This window comes from Suricata suricatta, chromosome 5 (assembly GCF_006229205.1).
Source record: "Suricata suricatta isolate VVHF042 chromosome 5, meerkat_22Aug2017_6uvM2_HiC, whole genome shotgun sequence".
In the NCBI taxonomy this organism is placed as follows: domain Eukaryota; kingdom Metazoa; phylum Chordata; class Mammalia; order Carnivora; family Herpestidae; genus Suricata; species Suricata suricatta.
This window is the reverse complement of record NC_043704.1, coordinates 107961921-107982127: the sequence shown is the minus strand read 5'-3', so window position 1 is coordinate 107982127 and position 20207 is coordinate 107961921.

The window sequence follows — 20207 nt, the reverse complement described above, 5'->3', positions numbered from 1 at the left end:
AACCTGCTAAATGTACTGTTGACCCAAAAATGCCCCTCGATATTTTGGGGGGTTGTTTCAAAGGCTTCTGAAATGGGAAATTCCATGAGTTTTTAGAACGTATTCCCAGGAGACACAATTTGGAAGTATGTACATATACATGTTAATATATGTAGTATGTTAATGTATATTAGCTACAGGAAGAAATAAGAATTGTTTTTATCAGTCACTGCTTATTCGTTTTTTACTCATTTTGGGCAAGGACCTTGACTAGGATAGTTGTGTAAGGTCCACCTAGCTATATAATAAAGATAGCAGCTGGAGGAGAGTTTTTATGTAAAACTGTGTGAAACTATTGAATGGATTAAGAATAAAAATGAACTCTGTAGATAAAAATATAAATAATACTTGACTAACTTAAACATAATGGTAAACTGTAAGCTTTTGTTCATTTATTCCACATCTGTTTGAATATCTGAAGGTCAGGCAGTGTGCATTAGTGGTAAACAGAACATTATGTTTTCTGTCCTTGCGAAGCTTATGATCCAGTCATTTTTCATACTATCTTCTCCCTTAAAGTCCCCTCTGATTAACCTTTCGTCTGAGGGATTCAATACAATAAATATTTGATGCTTAGGATCACAGTGTCCTTCTGCACGACAAATTGAACAAGTCTTAAATTAGAAATGAGGTAATGCAGGGGACCCCTGTACCTTATTTTCCCAAGGTCCATTTAAACCACAAGTAGTTTCAATTTTAGTATTTCAATGATAGAACAATATCCTGAGCTAAGTACTATCATTGTAAGTGTTATACAAAGGAATTCTGATACTAATTTTTGGTTTCTTTTCAGTAGAGACCTGATGAAAACTCATAAGTAGCTATGAGATTAGTTCTTGGTTCTGGTCTGGTCCAGATTTCTTTTCATCTTGCATAGTCCATGTCGTCAGTTATTATGTGACCCCCCCTTACCCTCCCTGCCACCATCATTCCTATCCCACACCTGTGTGTGCTGGGACATTGCTTCCTAAAGTAAAGCCTTGCTTAGTATTTTCAGAAACTTTACATCTATAAATGCTAAAGCTTTGCTCTGAGTACGCAAACTTCATTGACCATGTTTTCAAAGATGGTTTTGCTTTCCAGTCCTTTGTGAAATAAATGCCACACAGTTCCCTAGGAATGGCTTCCCTGTGTTCAGTGCTATGGCTTTGCTTTCTTACCTGAGCAGTCTGCCCTGTGGGAGCATCATCGTCTTGCTTTGAGGTGATATCTGAGGCATGGTAGTAGGAAGTATGTTTTATCTACTCTCTTTTGGGAGGAAGAGTAATTTCCTTATGGTTTCAGGTTCCTTCATTAAGTAAAGGGAATGATTTTGAAATATTTCTTGGTTTATTTTAGAGGTTGGCAAACTATGGTCTGTCTTTATAAGTACAGTTTTAAGGGAGTATAGAACACCCACTCATTTAAGTCTTTCTATGGTTACTTTCAAGCTATAACAACAGAGTTGAACCTGAGTACTTGTGGCAGAGACTGTGCAATCCACAAAGCCAAAAATACTTATTATCTGGCCCTTTACAGAAAAAAAATTGTTGATCCTTGGGTTATCTAAAAGAGGATTATGTTAATGCAGAGTAATCTCAAATTGCTAAAATGTTTGGGTCGTTTGAGAGTTAGTGCATCCACATCTTATGTATTCTAACATGTAATAATATGTATTACATAATTAATTCTACATTATATTATATCTAAATAAATTTAATTAATATATGATATAATTAATAATGTCAATAACATCAATAACAGTATCTAACATTTATTAAATCTTATAATGTGCTGGACATTCTTCAAAGTTACTTACATGTATTAACTAATTTCACAATTGTATGATGTGAATATTAGTTTTAGCCTCATTTTCCAGACAAAGGAACTGAGGCACAAGAATAAATAACCCATCTAAAGTCACACTGCTGTTAAGTAAAGGGATTAGTTTTTGAACCCACTTAATCCAGAGACAGAACCCTGGCTTATAGAAGAAGCAGACTGTATGTGCTTTATTTTTTTTTGCCCTATTCTCTAGATTTCTTGCCTTTGCAAACATTCTGTGAGCTTCAGTAAATCAGAGGGATTGCTGGAGAAGAGAATGTCCTGAGGCAACACACATTTCTGAGGTCCTAACTCAGTAAATAGAATGATGTAGATGGCCACCCATTGTTTCTTTTCATTCAGTATCATTGAACTCCAAGGGTTTTAAAGAAATTATCTCGTAGCTCTTACTTCCCCAAGGAATAGTGAAGCTATATCCAAACTCTACAGCTGACAAGTTAGAGCATGCAAGCAAAATCACATGTTCAAGATGATACTATAATTCAGTGACTAAGGTAAAATCAACCTTCCTTCTTTTTCTGATTTGTTACTTATTCACAAGGGCAAAGGTGTCTTTGGATTATGGCAGGAGAAATACCCCAGGTTTTTGGGTGTGCCTGAATGGAAATTTTATTTATTTATGAAGGGCTTACAAAATCTTGAATGAAAGGAAAACATGGTAATGGCTTAGAAATAATTTTCCTCTAATGGTGAAAGTGGTAACAATTCTCCGGTCACTGTGGTAGAGAAGCTGGAATCTAACAACCTGAATGTAATTACTACTTCCTTCCTTACTTTCTATCCTTCTTTCTTTCTTTCTTTCTTTCTTTCTTTCTTTCTTTCTTTCTTTCTTTCTTTCTATCCTTCTTTCTATCTTTCTTTTTCTTCCTTCCTTCCTTCCTTCCTATCTTTCTTTCTTTCTATCCTTCTTTCTTTCTTTTTCTTCCTTCCTTCCTTCCTTCCTTCCTTCCTTCCTTCCTTCCTTCCTTTCTTGCTTTCTTTCTTTGCTTATTTATTTTTGAGATAGAGAGCACCAGCAGGGAAGGGGTAGAGAGAGAGAGGGGAAGAGAGGATCTGAATGAAGCCAGATCCGCATGAGCCAGAGGCTAGCCCAGGGCTCAAGCTCCCTAGCTGTGAGATCATGACCTGAGCCAAAGTCAGAGAACTGCTCAACCAACTGAGCCACCCAGACTCCCCACCTGGATGTGATTTCTGACTCTCATCAGACTTACTTTGATGATCTGATACACAATCAGAACCACAAAGTCACTGTACACATTATACCATTTTCCATCTGCTGCTCAAATTAAAATATGCAATGAAACGAAGGAAGAGAAAAGGAATATGTGGGTGGAGAAGAATTATAGTAGACCTGTGATATCTAGGCTGATACATTTTGGTACTGGTGGTGGCAGGTATTGGGGTTGGAGGAATATGGCCTGCCTAGCAAGGTCAGGGGTAAGAGAAACAAACTGATAAACGCAGTATATTTTAAAATTTATTTGTTCCAGGAAGGATTTTTTTAATGTTTGTTTGTTTATTTATTTAAAATTTGTCCATGTGTATTTACTTTTGAGAAACAAGGAAAGCACTAGTGGGAGAGGGACAGAAAGAGAGGGAGACAGAGAATCCAAACAGGCTCTGTGCTGACAGAACAGAGCCCCATGTAGAGCTCAAACTCACCAACCATAAGATCATGACCTGAGCCAAAGATGGACACTTAATCAACTGAGCCACCCAGGTTTCCCAATTTATTTATTCTTGAGAGAAAGACTATGAGCAGAGAAGGAAGTCAAAGAATCCAAAGCAGGCTCCGCGCTGTCAGCAGAGCCCAATATAGGTCAGACTCATCAACCACAAGAGCATGACCTGAGCCAAAGTCAGATGCTTAACTGACTGAGCCACCCAGCTGCTCCTGTTCCAGAAAGGATTCGAGATGAAAGCCATTAAGTGAGACTCGAAAATGGGTTAAATATAAATATAAAGTAATGACAACAAAACTCCCAAATAAAACAATGCTTTTGTTACACAGAAGTTAATTCCAATTAGCAGTTTCATGTGTACATACAAATAGAATCTATATACATGTGTAATCAAACTTACATCTTTTTTTTTAATGAATCAAACCACAATGGAGATCACTTCATATCAGCATTTCATTCCTGTTATATAGGTGTTTTATATTTGACTATGTGAATGAATTATACTTTAGTTAATTACTTTAAAAAATTGTAAGGGGTGCCTAGGTGGCTCAGTTGGTTAAGCATCCGACTTCAGCTCAGGTCATGATCTCACGGGTTTGCATTCCAGCGCCCAGCTTCAGGCTACATGCTGACAGGTTGGAGCCTGGAGCCTGCTTTGGATTCTCTGTCTCCCTCTCTGTGCCCATCCCCCACTTTCACTCTGGCTTTCAAAAATAAATAAACATTTAAAAAACTTTTTTTAAGTTGTAACTTTTTTTCCTGATTGTTTTGCTCTGAAAAATAATATTGAATGAGCATCCTTGTACATCTATCAAGGCATCTTTTTATAAGTACATATCCAAGGTAAATTCCTAACATTAGAATTGCTAGGCCAAGGTCACTTTAAATTTTGACAGATTTGGCTACGTTCCTACCAACAGGTTGTACCAATAGCAATAGCATAAACTCAAACATTAATAAGACTGCCTTTTTTTCTCACATTTTCACCAATACTGAACATTTTGAAAACTTTTAATTTTTTATCAATCTGCTATGTTAAAAAATATGGATTTATAAGTGCCTGTTGTGTGTAAAAGAACAGAGAAGTTTTATGTTCAGATATTTATTCTGAATTTGTCAGTCACATTTTGATCTTGTTTATGATTAGTTTTTATTTTTAAAAAAGATTATATTTTCCTTAGGCTATTACACCTGAGAGAGCATTCATTAATAGGAAACTACTCAAAGAAAAAGGGAGGGCCTGTGTTGTATAGAGGCAAGTAAACAAAGGAAAGTTGGAGGTGGGTCTTATCTGGAAAAATGCCAGAACATGGTTGTCCGTTGTATTTAGTGATTTCCAGTGCATAAAGAGTGGGAATCTTTCAACCATTGGTGTTTTCTTGGGGCAACGTGCTCAGGTATAGTTCAACATTGTCATATTCCCCTTTTGTTCAAAATAAATTTGAACACCAAACAACCTCGAGATCATCAAAGTCTTCATGAGTAGGGTGAACTAGGATCTAAAAAATAGTCTCTGAAGGGCACTTTTTAAATATATTTATGATTTTTTGAAAAAGTTTTTACTTTTTTTAAATGCTTGTTTATTTTGGAGAGAGAGAGAGAAAGAGAGAGAGGGAGAGAGGGACAAAGAATCCCAAGTAGGCTCCATGCTGTCAGCCCAGAGCCCGATGCAGGGCTCAATCCCACAAACCATGAGATCATGACTTGACCCAATGTCAGACACTCAACTGACTGAGCTACCCAGGCACCCCAAAAAGTTTTTACCTTTTAAGGCAAATTATTAATATTTTCATTTGTGTCACACAAAATACTTCACATCAAAAGCATAAAATAAATTTTGTCATTTTTTTTGTACAAGTGTGGAAGCACCTTTTGCATTTACATTTTTACTTGTTGAATATATTTGGTACAAGAATTTAGAAAAGAATTTTGCTTGGTTTTTATTCCCAGGTATCTATCCAGTTGCTCCAATATAATTTTACATAACCTATCTTTTTCCAGCTGACTTGATATGGCACCTTTAGCATACGGGTATAATAATTTCCCAAATGAACTATGTCTATTTCTAATTCTCTACTCACAGATTATTTTATGTTGATTTTTTCCCCAACGAAATAATATTTTTACATAAATTCTATCAGACTATAATATGCATAAGGAAAGTGTACAAATGGCAAATGTACAAATCAATAAATTTTCACAAAATGAGATCACCTGTATAAATAGCACCTAGGTGAAGAAATACTTTGCCAAAATGTTAGAAGCCCCCGGTGCCCCTTCCACTTACCATTCTCCTCAGCCCCACAAGTAACCAATGTCCTGAGTTTTCATCTATAATCATAGATTAGTTTTCCTTGGAAAGATAAAGTATGCACTCTTGTGTATCTAGCTTCATTTGCTCAACATGATGTTTGTGAGATTCATCCATGGTTTTTAATATAGTGTTTGTTTCTCTTTGGTGTATAATATTCCAAATTTATGGCTATCCCACAACTTATCAATTCCATCAGAGAAGGACATTTGTGTTGTTGTCAGTTTAGAGCTATTACAAACAAAAGCTTCTAGATTTTACCCTACTGGCAAGCTAATAAGTTCTCTTGCTGCAGTTTCATGACCAAATACAGAGGATTTATGCTTCAGGAATAAAGAAGTTTATTACTCACAGCAATAGCAATAGAATATCAGTGTTTTCTTGTGCCAATTTCACAAGCCCAACTTTCCACTGGGTAACATGCAGAAGACCAGATGACCACGTGTGCACACAGTGGAGATTGTTTTACAGGAGAGAAGCCCTTAACTAGCTGAGGGAACACGAATAGTTTTTCATGGGCAGTAAGCATACCTGCCCTTCACCCTTGAGGGAGACACTATTTTTTCTCTCAATGCTGTACGAAAACCTGCCTTTTACTTTGGAAAGACATCACTGAAAAGAGAATATAGAAAGGCAGTCACTTCTCTGTAAGACATGTAGAAACATGAGATATGCATGGATAATTATCTCCCAATGAAGAACAGAACACGTATACCCACTATTACCATCACTGTTGCATATATTGCTGGGGGTCCTAACCAATGTTATGAGGAAAAATTACAAACAAGAGTTTGGAAGGGATGGAAGTTAAGAAAGAAAATTAGCATTATGTGCAAATGATATGATCATAAATCTAGGAAACAAAATTACTTAAAGACAAATAATTACAACCAAAAAGAGAATTTATTTATTGGGCAAAGGATCAATTTTTAAAAATCAATAGCAGCAGTAACCAACCAGAAAATGTAGCAAAATACTTATTTTCATAATTTCAGTCCTTGAAGCAGTAAAAATCATGAAATGTCTGAAGAATTAATCTAACTCTGAACATTCTAGCCCTACTTAGGAAAAACCTTAAAACGTTAACAAAAGACCAAAAAAGATGACTTAGATAAATGGAGAGGTATTCCATGATTCTGGATAAAGTGACTTAGTATTATAGTGATATAAATTATTTCTAAATTTATCTATATTCAATGCATTTCCAATAAAAAATCTAGTTGAATTTTTTTAAGAACTCAATAAACAACTTAAGATTTATTTAAAAGAACAGAGGTTCATTAATAGCCAAGTCAGTGTTATAAAAGAGAAATAATACATATAATGAAGCCATGTTCTAAAGGTGGTGTGATATTAGTACAAGAACATACAAACTGCCAATATAGTAGAACAGTGAGTTCAGAGACAGGCCTGTACATATCTGACAACATGTATTACAAGCATGTCCCCATGAAGCTATAGAGTAGGTGACGGCTTACTTTATTGAGAAAAGTAAAAATGGACCATAATCATTTGCCACATATAAAGGTGATTTTGGATGAAGAGAGACTTAAATGTAAAAGGCAAACTATTAAGATCCTTTATAATCCAGACCAGTGGAGGTCTTACTAATTAAAACTGAAAACATACAAATCAAAAGGGAAAAATATTGATGAAGCTTTTTACATCAAAATTAAGAATTAAATATTTTTGTTAAAAACCACATACCATGGACAAGTCTGGTAGAGAGATTACAAAAGGAAAGAATATTTTTTTTATAATTGCTAAAACCAAAGAAAAACAAAAGATGATTAATATATATTAAAAGTAATAGGTTTAGGGTGCCCGGGTGGTTGGCTCAGTCAGTTGAGTGTTTGAGTCTTGATTTCAGTTCAGATCATGATCTCAGGATCATGGGATGGAACCTCACGTTGGGCTCTGCACTGAATGTGGAGCCTGCTTAAAATTCTCTCTGTCTCTCTCAGTCTCTCTCTCTCTCTCTCTCTCTCTCTGTCAGGGCACCTGAGTGGCTCAATCAGTTAAGGTCTGGCTCTTGATTTTGGCTCAGATCATAATCCCAGGAATCCTAAGATTGAGCCCCACGTCGGATTTTGCTCTGAACTCTGAGCACAGAGACTGCTTAAGATTCTTTCTTCCTCTATCCCTCTCCCCCATTCACATGCACTCTCTCTCTCAAAATAAATAAATACACGTACAAAAAAAGATCCTCTCTCTCTCCCCCTCTGCACCTCTATGCTGCTTGTTCTCTCTCTGTGTTTCTAAAATAAAATTTAAAAAAAGTAACAGATTAATCTGTAACTGGCTTATTTCACTTAGCATAATATCCTTAAGATTCATTGATATTGCCACATATTGGAGAATTTCCTTCTTTTTAAAGGCTGAATAATATCCCCTTGTGTGTATAGATCACATTTCCTATCTACTCATCTACCAATGCACAATTTAGGTTGTTTACACATCTCCGCTGTCACAAATAGGGCTTTAATGAACATGCAAGTGGAAATATCTCTTCAAAATAGCTAACAGCACTGTATTGTACACTTGAACAAATTGTTAAGAGATAAGATAAGATAAAAGTAATAGCTCTAAATCACCATTCAGAGGACAACCATCCCAATGTAAAAATTAGAAAATGGTATGACCAGTTTATTGAAAAGGAAATCCTTTATTTATATGTTATTACAAGGGGACATGTACCAGTGTGTTTGTAGAGTCTCAACTGTATCAGTGGTGAGTTGGAGTTCTGGTGCCCATAACTGGAAGAGAGAATAGCTAAATGTGGTTGGTGCACACAGGCAGCAGTGAAAAGTACTGGTGTGTCACACACACAGAGCAATATAATGAATCTTAGAAATGTTGGTGTTAAAAAAAAAAAGCCACTTAAGAAACAGTAGGGAAATATAGGTAAAATACTATTTACATTTGTTAGAAATACATGTACATAAAACATTGAGTCAAATTTTTAAGGAGAGACAGATAAATAAGGAAATAGTAAACACAATAGATTGGTTCCCTAAGGGACAAGGGAAATAGGATTGGGGTATAGAAATAAAAGGAAAAAAGAAAAAAATTATTTCATTTGGGTTTTCAAATATATTTGCATAGAATTGAACAAATCATTCTCCCAACAATTTTTTGATTTTCCCTGAACTTAACTATTTCTCTCCTTCTAACTTCCATTTTGAATATTTTTGTTTTGGTACTCTATTGATTAGATTGTAGTGGGTAATCTGTTTTATTGCTTTATTCAAAGCACTAGCTTCTGAATTTATTTACTAGTTTGCTATTTTTCTTCTTCTAACTCATTAAATGAAAAAAATCAATTTAGTTTTATTTTTAACTTATTGGATTACATAATTATTAATTCCATTTGTTTTTGCTTCACAATGTGAATGCTTGAAAAAATGTATATATTAATATATACAATTATTTTTTAAAAATATCTACTTTGTTACAGCTAAATAGTAAATCTCATAGGTGCTGATTTGGAGTGAGAACAGAAGTATTAGTCTGTATGTGCTGGAACCAGATGGTATTTTTCCCATTGTGAATATACTGCTGTGTATGGGAGAATAATTCTGGAGTAAAGTAGCATCTTCTCTTTGAGCTCAAATTAATCTTGTTCCTTCATTTCCAACTGTGTGGATATGTTTATTTCGTTGAAAGACCCTCATATTAAACTCTTATTCCAATTCTAATGGCAAACCCTGCTAATAGGATTTAGCTTTTTGTTGAAAATGAATAACTTTCTGTTTTGGGTTTGTTTCTTTGAGTATTCCCTGGCTGTGGCAGATACTAGAGTCTTTGATGCCTCATAGAACAGGCAGATTTGCATGATATGAGCAATGCAGAGGGCAGATAGAAGAGAATGCAAGGGTTCATATTACTTTAATTATCATCATTTTAAAAATTATATGTAATTTGTCTGTTTTTCATTTAGACCCAACATTATTTGAAAGGTTTTCATTTTAATTTCCAGGTCAGAAGATTAAAAAATATACATTTTCTCCATTCTTCTAGTAGTAGTATATTGGATGAGAGAAAATGACCCATACTATTTATAAATTTTTGAATGAATTTAGGTTTTCTTGATCATGTAAGATTTAATTCATTTTTATGAAAAATTGATAGTTAAAAAGAAAATAGAGCATTCATAGACTTTTGTATAACTCTGCTCTGGACTACAGTGTTAAAAGATAAACTGAAGCAAAATTAGATTTTTAAGATTTTTAATAAATTATTTTATCAAAGATTGATTTGAATTGGGCAGCCCCGAATCAGAAGTGGTTGGAAGTGCTCTCTGAGAGGAGCTAGCAGAACTACTTAGAGTGGGAAGGTATGGAAGCAAAGAAAGGAAATGATTGATTGACTATAGCTTAAAGCCTACTTGGCTGTTTTGCAGTTGGTTGTCCTTAGGTTTCCATTTTCAAACTGAAGGCATTTGTAGGTTTAGATTTTGGTTTGCTTATGTAGGCCACCATGGCATCAGAGTCACCTCCATCTAATGGCCTCCTTGTTCACTTAATTTAACAATGGCAACATGGGTTTATTCTTGTCATCCTCTCCCCACCTTTGGTAAAAAAATTTACTTATTTGGACAGATTCATTAGAGGTGGAGTTTTATTCTTTGTTTTTCATTGTTCTGTTTTAGGACAGGGGTGGTTAGTTTTCATTTTTTTAGTGTTTATTTATTTTTGAGAGAGAGAGAAAGAGGCGGGGGAAGGCCAGAGAGAGAGGGGGACAGAGGATCCGAAGGCTCAAACTCAAGAACAGATCATGACCCAGCCCAAGTGGGCTGTTCAACCAATAGAGTCACCCATGCACCAGGAGCGGTTAGTTTTATAGAGGAGAGTTGAGTAGAAAAACCTTTTCACTATTATTTTTCATTGGAAATTCCCCTAATAAATACTTTACAGTTTGAAAATAATAATGATAATGAAACCCAAGTAAATATCTAGAGCTCAAGAATTCATTTTCTTCAAGTGAAAGCAGAGAGCCTATGTTTTACTCATGTTTGACAGTAAAAATCCTTTAAAATACTTCCGGGGACTCCTCCGGTTCCTTCTTTATCCTGACATTTTATTGTATTGAAGATTCTCAGATTCTTGGAATCTTCTTCAGGGACTGTTAGAACAAAATCTGATATATATATATCAAGTTTGAAATATATACATATATATATTTAATATAATTTGGTTATAATGGGATTTGGTCAATTAAAAAAACCTAACATTTGCGTTTTATAAATATTTATAATATTAATGTAAATCTTGTAGTCAAGTTTCTTAAAGCCCATGAACACTACCAGTTTGTAAGAAAACTGATTAATATTAAGGATAAAAATGGATCTTAATATATATCAGTAATGGGTAAATAGTTAGATAAATAATAATTATGAAAGAGCATGGAGGCCCCTGGGTGGCTCAGTTGGTTAAGCATCCAGGTTCAGCTCAGGTCATGATCTCACGGTTCATGGGTTCGAGCCCCATGTCAGGCTCTATGCTGACAGCTAGCTCAGAGCCTGGAGCCTGCTTCAGATTCTGTGTCTCCCTCTCTCTCTGACCCTCCCCTGATCGCACTGTCTCTCAAAAATAAATAAAAAACATAAAATTAAAATTAAAAATGAAGAAAGAGCAAAGGAAAACCTGCATAATGATTTTCTCTTCTTTCAGAATCACCTGCTACGAAGATTTCAGGTTATATTGTGTCACACAAGCACTCAATATTTGTTTTATTGAGTTGAACTAAATTGCTTTTGTAAACAAAAAAATGGTGAAGAAATAAAAATGAAGATAGAATCATAACATCCTATTATTTTAGATCAGATTCTCAATTTCTGAAAAAATGTGGGTTTCTTGAACATGGCTTGAATTTGAGATTGAGAGGAGTTTTTAAAGCATTCTAAATAAGGGGCTCTTGAGGAAACCAGGTATGGAAAAGTCTGAGGAAAAAACATTTTTAAGGTTTTGATGGTAAAACTAATAATAGCTTGCATTTATTGAGTGGTTATTACATGCAAGAGTCTCTTCCAAATGCCTTATGTATACCCACCATTGAACATTTATGGGGTTTTCACATGGAAGTGAATTAGATTTATTCTTTGATTCTCCATATGAATAAACTAAGATCATACTGTGGAAATTAGAAAAAGGCAGATTTAAAGTGAATATATAAATTTTAAACCATCAAAGCTGTTTGGAATTGAAATGAAGATCTCCCAAAGTAGTGAGATTTCCTATCATGGGAAGTATCCAAAGAGCACGCAGGGTCTTACTGGCCTGGGATGTTTTAGAGATAATGCGTAATTCCAATTGGCAGTTAGGCTGAGTGACATTGAAAGCCTTTTTCAATTCTGAAAATCTTGTGATTCTAGGATCCATTTCTTGTGTTTCTTTAAGGAAAGTATTTTTATAAAGAAAAATACAGGCTTTCAGTATTGAGATGTTGAAGTTATCAATAAATTTAAACTTATCCTACAATACTTTAAAACACACATTAAAGTAGTAAATTGCAGACCAGTTAGTAGTTGATTAATAAAAACCAATACAATACACTCATCTCTCTAAAACATAGCCCCAAAAGAGAGTTTTTATGTTAGCACAGTCGATAACCAACATACAACTCCCATCATTTATTGAAGATGACAAGCATGCTGTGAGACTATAAAATGTTCTTTCTGTAGTTCCACATATCTGCAGTTAAATACAGGTAATATATAAATCTAGTTCTTTAGAGATTTTACATTTTCCCTCCTCTCTTTCCCTCCCCTTCTCTCAGTCTCTGTTTCTGTGTCTCTCTTCTGGTTTCTCATGTAGTTCTTCCAGACACAGAATTTTCTTTGAGGAACTTGTGGAAACAGAAATGGCATGGAGGCAAAATATAATTAGAACATTTTGTTTTCTCAGAAGAATTACAGAAATGGACTCTTTATCTTTTATTACACTTTAGTATACTTAAAATGAGGACACATCAGTACTGTATATTATTTTTAACATCTTTATTTGTAAAGCGATTTACAGTTTACTAAGCAATTTCACCTATGTTGTGATCGTCATTACTCTTAGTACAGTATAGTTGAATTCACAAATATTTACCAGCATTCATTATCCTTTGCCTTTTGCATATGATAACAGACCTTTAACATTTATAATAGCTACATTTCAAACTTTTTTGGTGTGTACAAGGAATTACTATAGCATATAATTTTTTTAATGGATATTTTTTTCTGGTCAAGAACTATCTCTTTTTGGGAAACTTTTGATTCTCTGCATTTTAGTCACCACCATGAACATTTAACTCTGTTTCAGAGAACACTTTAAATAAAGAACAATGTTTCTGTGATTACAAATAGATTGCAACTAAATTTGTAGAGTTTGAGATGTTTTGTATTCAGCTAGATTTACTCACTAGCTAAATGTCTCACTCCTATACAAAAGATTTGTCATGCACAAATTGGCAAAACTAGTGATAAATTAATACATGGCATGAACCTTTTGGATGCTTAGAAATACTCAACATGATGAATGTGGCATTGGCAATGACATGCCCCAGCTATGTGTCAAAGAAAGAGCTAACTTTCAGTTGCTGGGAACTGCTTTCATGTTTGGAGTGTTTATCTGAAGTTGATGTTGACAGGAACATAGTATTTTATGGAGCTTTAGAGACTTTGATAACATGGAAAATATTCCTTGTAGAATTAGCAGAATAAAGAACTCGTTTCTGCCTTAACTCTGCGTCTGAGGCTGGGCATTTTATGGCCCCAATGGTAGCTGGGTCGTGAGCAATTTTTGAAGGAGACCCTGGAGGTTTATCTGTGCTTTGGAGGAAAGGCTTGAGTGCTTTAGAATTTAATGAAGTGTTTCTCTGAAGCTATCAAGATGATTAGTATGGTGAGCTTTTTCCCCAACTGAGATTTCATGTAAGAATAATCAGAGATAGTACATTGGGGGCATAGTAGGCTTTGTGGTAAAAATCTCAAATATCTGATGTCCTTCTGCAAAGAGTAAGATTAATTGCCTAGAGGCACTGAGACATTGTAATCCAAGTAAATAAATAAATCAGTTTCCACCATTTAAACCAGTTTGACACAAATCCCTAGATGTGTTATGTGTAATTGGCATCTAAGCATAAAAGCCATAGAATCATGACTCATTCTTCTTACCTTACCCTCTCCATAGTTAGTGGTTGAATTTTTTTGTAAGTCTAGAGGGCAAATATAACTCACATCATGAATACAGCCTTTTAAATTTTACTAATAAATTGTCCAAGAACTAAATCAGTATTGTGATATTTTCAGGCTAGTTTTTACAAGGACTCTTTACAGACTGTTAGGAATTTCATAGCATTTTGCTATTACAGATTTGTGACAGGTAACTCAAAGTTAAAAATAAATGTGGTCTAGTGCATTAAGATCTATTTTTTGGTAATTATCCTAAACTTGGTGTCAGTCCATGTCATTATAAATAAAAATCTAAAACACAGAATGAATTTTAAGGGTAGAGAGTATTATATCCCAGAAAAGAGATATAGGGTCCCTGCAATAGACTCATTAATTTAAAAGAAAGTATTTTTATTTTTCCTTGAAGAGCTTAAATTCTCAATCTGCTGTTAGAATCAATGTAGTGCACAGCTGCAAAGGACCTTTTGGATCATTAGTCAATGCCTTATTTTGGAGAGTTGGAAACTGAGGCTCAGAGAGGCTAAATGACTCACTCAAGGTCAGGAGAGAGCTAATGGAGAGCTGGCCCTGATTCCAAGTCCATCAAGAATTAAATAATGCTTTAATTTCTTTGGCAGCCATTTTAAAAATATGAACTTTCCTAATTCTCATGATAGGCCTGCGGAAACTGCTTCAGAAATGACTTTCAGGTGCTCTTACCCTTTTCTTCTTCTTCCACTCCTAGTGTCTGTACACTCTCATTTCCCTGCCTCTCCCCCTACCAGCAGCTCTGATAAATGTTTCTGGAGGCCCAGACCCACCTGATTAGTGGCCAGATATGAATGAGGGAAGATGTGTAATGTACTCCTCTTTATCTTTTGCCTCCAGCTAGGGACACTTTGGCTTAAACTACCATCTCAAAACTGTTTATTTCCTCTTAGAAGACATCATTTGAAATCTTATTTTCTATATAGAGTAAAAATCAATGAATGAAATGAATAAATTGTCATTAGTTCATTTATTTAACAAATATTTATTGGGCAATTACTGTGAGCCCAGCATTATGCTAGGAAGTGGGGATACAAAAATGGATAATCCATAGCACATGTCTTCAAAGACTTGGCAGTCTGGTTACAGGAGTTATAATAATGTTGGAGGTGTTTCCTAGAGGGTCACTTGATGCAAATTACCCTCCCCCCCCAATAGTAGGAAGCCGTTGAATGCCTCATGATTCACACCAGATGTTCCATACCCATTTTTAAAATTTTTATTTAACAAATGCAAGCACTTAACACATGCCAGGCATTTATTCTAAGAACTTTACAATTGGTAATTCATTCAATCTTCAGTCAACCCTAAGAGGTAGGTTTTATTGTTATTCCCACTTAACGATGAAGAAACAGGCACACAGAAGCTAAGTAAATTGCCTAAGCTAATAAGTGGTGAAATTAGGATTTGAACCCAGATAACGTGTGCTTAGCCACTATGTTAAGCATGTGGACTAAATGAAGAGAGAGCACTGATAAATTCCATGTTTAGTAATAAAAAGGGGAGGAGAACAGAAAGACATTAGAACTTCCGGAAATTAGTTTAAGAAAATGATTCAGATAATGAAAAGGGTGTTATGAGAACTTCTGAAGATTTGGTGCCCTTGTAATGCGTTCATATTTTGATATTTCTGTTACTTGTTTTTTTTTTGTCTCTTTGCCTACAGTAAACTATAGAAATACCAGTTAGAAAAAAATCTGGTGTGCTTATTTTGGGATCCAATAGAAAACAGTTAGCCTGGGGAAATGGCATCAGATTTTCTTTTAAAACTTACCGTTTTCCTTAATAAGTATCAGCACAATCCACTGAGTCGCCCCTGCCAGAACCATCTATCTATAATATCTATCATAATTGGACACTCATTGATATCACCTGAGGGGAACTTTGAAAAATCCTGGTATCTGGGTCAGAGTCTGGCCCAATTAACCCAGAATCTCTGGGGTGGGAATTTTCTTTTTCTAAGCTTCCCAGGCAATTCCAATGTGCAGCTGTGTTTGGGAACCAATAGCTTTAAGTGCTTTTCAAATTTTAGCATGCATCAGAATCCCCTGGAGGGCTTATTAAACATAGATTGCTGGGCCCTATATCCAGAGTTTCTGATTTAGAAAATCTGGAGTGAGGTCAGAGAATTTAGATTTCTACAAAGTTCCTAGGAGATGCTTATGTGTTCTTTCCAGGTACTCTGCTTTAGGAACCACTGACTTGGAGTGCCTGGGTGCCTCAACCTGTTAAATGTCCAACTTTGGCTCAGGTCATGATCTGGTGGTTTGTGAGTTCGAGCCCCATGTCCAGCTCTGTGCTGACAGCTCAGAGCCTAGAGCCTGCTTTGGATTCTGTCTCCCTCTCTCTGCCTCTCCCACCCTCTCAAAAATAAATAAACCTCAAAAAAAAATTAAAGAAAAGGAACCACTTAGCTTAACCACTTTCCATACTCCATCACCCCCCTTCCCCTTTTAACACTTATTTATTTATTTGGTGGGCGGGAGTGGGGGTAGGCACAGAGAGAGAGAGAGAGAGAGAGAGAGAGAGAGAGAGAGAGAATGAGAGAATGCCAAGCAGGCTCTACACTTTCAGCAGAGCCTCATACAGGGCTTGAACCCACAACAATGAGATTATGACCTGAGCTGAAATCAAGAGTCGGATGCTTAACCAACTAAGCCACCCAGCTACCCTTCCATAACCCTCTTTCTGATCATTCACAAAGTCTCCTGAATTCTACTTTCTAAATATCCTCACATTCAGCTTTCCTCTCCATTCACTTGTCTCTCTGTCCTAATTCTCCCCTCTTAAAATACCTTTTGTCCTCTTGTTTTCAGTCTCACCCACTCCATTTCCACATTGTTGCCAGAGGAATCTTTCTAAAAATATGTACATTATGTGACCATGACTATAGGTTTGAATTATTTGAAATATAAAATCCAATGACTCTTTTATAGTCCACTGTATTTCTACTACTTATTTTATATTTTAGCCAACTTTCCTGGTTCTTTCCTGACTCCCAAGAAAATCTTAGCACCTCTTTTCCATCTTGTACAGCATTAAATCTGTATCTCTGTCATGGTATTCATTATGTCATACAGTGATTATTAAGACAGGTATATTTGCTTCTTCACTGTGTACTATAGGTGGGGAGAGTGTTGCTTGTTACTCATCACTAAATACCAAGGATTTAGAACAATGTTTAGAGAAAGGAAGAGTCTAATAAATATCTTCTGAGTAAGTGCATTGCAATTGTAAACTAATTTATACCAAGTTTCTCCTATACCTTTTGAACTATTCTTTAGTGAGGACTTCAGCAAACAGAATCTTACACATGATCATTGCTAATGTAATTATCACTGTGGTGATGTTTTCTTTCCTTTTCTTAAAGTTTATTTACTTTTAGTAATCTCTACACCCAACATGGGGCTCCAACTCACCACCCTGAGATCAAGAGATGCATGCTCCTCCAACTGAGCCAGCCAGGAGCCCTTGTGGTGATGTTTTTGGAAACAGACTGCCTTCTGAAAGAAATTGAGAGCCTTTGAAATCTTAACCATCTAAAAAAAGTCAACATTTTTTCCCAAAACTGAATGTTGTGAGTCATTATATGAACAGAATTTAAAATATTTAGGTTTTTATTTTCTTCATTATAGCCAGATCCATTTTGTATGTGCATAGCAGAGTAAATTGTGGTCTTTCAGTAATGGGATATATTTATGATATTAAGCATACCATTCAGGAGTGCCTGGGTGGCTCAGTCAGGGAAGTGTCCAACTCTCCATTTTGGCTCAGGTAATGCTCTCACAGTTTTGTGAGTTCGAATCCCACTTTTGGCTCTGTGCTATCAGTGTGGAGCCTGTTTGGGATTCTCTTTCCCTCCATCTCTGCCCCTGCCCTTTTCATGTTGTCTCTGTCGTTCTCAAAATAAATAAATAAACATTAAAAAAGCACATACCGTTCAAAACTTATCCTCTAACTTTGGCAGTGAAATTTTATCTATATGAATTCTGAGAAATTAACATTCTCAAATTGACATGAGAAAGAAGCTAATGGTGTGTTTATTTATTAAAAAATGTTTTTAAGTTTATTCTGAAAGAGAGAGAGAGAGTGAAAGAGAGAGAGAGAACAAGCAGGGAAGGGACAGAGAGAGAAGGAAGAGAGAAAAATCCCAGAAGGCTCCACACTGACAGTGCATAGCTTAACCAACTGAGCTACCCAAGTGCCCCGATGATGTATGTTTTTAAGAGCTCAACTTAAAACTCTAAATTACTGTGAGATTTGACTAAAGTTAATCACAATTACATATATGATATGAGTACAAATTTAGGGGTTTTTTGCATGTTGACTTATATTCTATTCAAGTGACTTTCCAACTTTTATGTGTATCAGAATCAACTAGAGACCTTTATAATAATTTGCAATCTGCCCCACACCAAACACAACATACCAGAATCTCTTGGAGAAGGAACACAACATATATATTTATTAAAAGTTCTCAAAGTGATTCTGATGCATAAAAAATTAAAACTGTTTTGTTTCATCATTATAAACTTTTCAACTTCCCCTAAAGGGGACTTATTCAACACTCAAGAGAGATCTTTGTTGCATCCTCTGTATTGTTGAATAATAATAATAACCATTCACAAAGATAGGTTATTACTCTTCTGAATTATACTTCAAGGAGAATGAGAGTGAATAAGGCCCTTTGCCAAGATCTGAAGCCAAGTGACACTTTTGACTATAATAATTCAAGAAAATAAGCCAAGAACAAGATGGTGGCCATTATAAGAACCACTATTTTGAAAATCTTCCTTGTTCATTGGTTTTTTTGCTATTAAGCTGCCATAAGATAAGTCTAAATCGAGGTTTCATACTTCAGGATCATTAATATTTAAATTATTTTGTTACACAATGATACTTTTCTCTCTTCTTAAATACATGGGTCATATTTTGATCAAAATATTGTCTCAACATGTTCATTTCTGTCAATACATAAATAATCCTTATGCCCAAGTTTAGTGTAAAAGCCCAAAAGATACTACTTGATTCAATGTTCTTTTTGGGGTAAATTTTACACTGTTAGCCAAATCATACACATGTGTGTACACGGGATGGATAGACAAAGTATGAATACTCACAGTGTCTGTTTAATGCTTTGCTCTGCCCTGCAGAAGACCAAGACATGGGTAGAAATTTAGTTTTGATTTAGGATGTAACTGAAATTTATAAAGGGCAACATTACTCCATTTTTTTGACATATATCCATCATTTATATAGAGCTACATACTAGGTTTAAAACAAAAGTTTCTAGGGTCCCTGATGGATCAGTTGGTTGAGTGTGCAACTCTTGATTTCAGCTCAGGTCATGATCTCACTGTTTGTAGTATCGAGCCCTGTGGTGGGTTCTGTGCTGACAGCATGGAGCTTGCTTGGGATTCTGTCTCTCCCGCTCTCTCTCTGCCCTTCACACACACACACAAACTCTCTCTAAATAAACTAAAACAAAAGTTTCCAATTTTCTCCATATGGTAGATGCTTGTATTTTTTTGCCACCCAGCATTCGTTCTCTTACCTGTGATGAAACACCTCAATTTTCCTTTTTGGGCAATTATTTCTCTGTTGTGTGCAGTGATGATGCTTCTGGTATAATCTCCATTTATGATATTTCCAAGAAGATTCTACTTTGTCTTTTCAGCAGTACTAATTTGGGATGTTTCCCTGGTCAAATATATAATTATAATAACCACCATTTATTGGACAACTCTGATTTGCAAGATACTATAAATATCTCAGTATGTACTCTCAAAAGTAAAAACTGCTTTTAAAAATATAATCTGACTAAATCTGCCATTGAGACTTTGAATTGTATTCCAGTGTTTGCATACTTTATTGTACATGAGGAAGAACAAAAAATTGATCATTGCTGCACATCAGGTAAAAGGAAAATGTCTAAGGAAGCATTTCCTAAGTTTGTCATTCTTCATTCATTATGGACTCCATATTTCCTAAGTGAGCTTGGTTGCCTAAAAACATCCAGAAGCCACATGATAATGATACAGTCAGTTATATAAGACATCTCAAAGTTGTGATTATGTTTTCACTCATATGTGAAACAGGAGAAACTTAATAGAGCACCATGGGGGTGGAGAAGGGGAAAAAATTG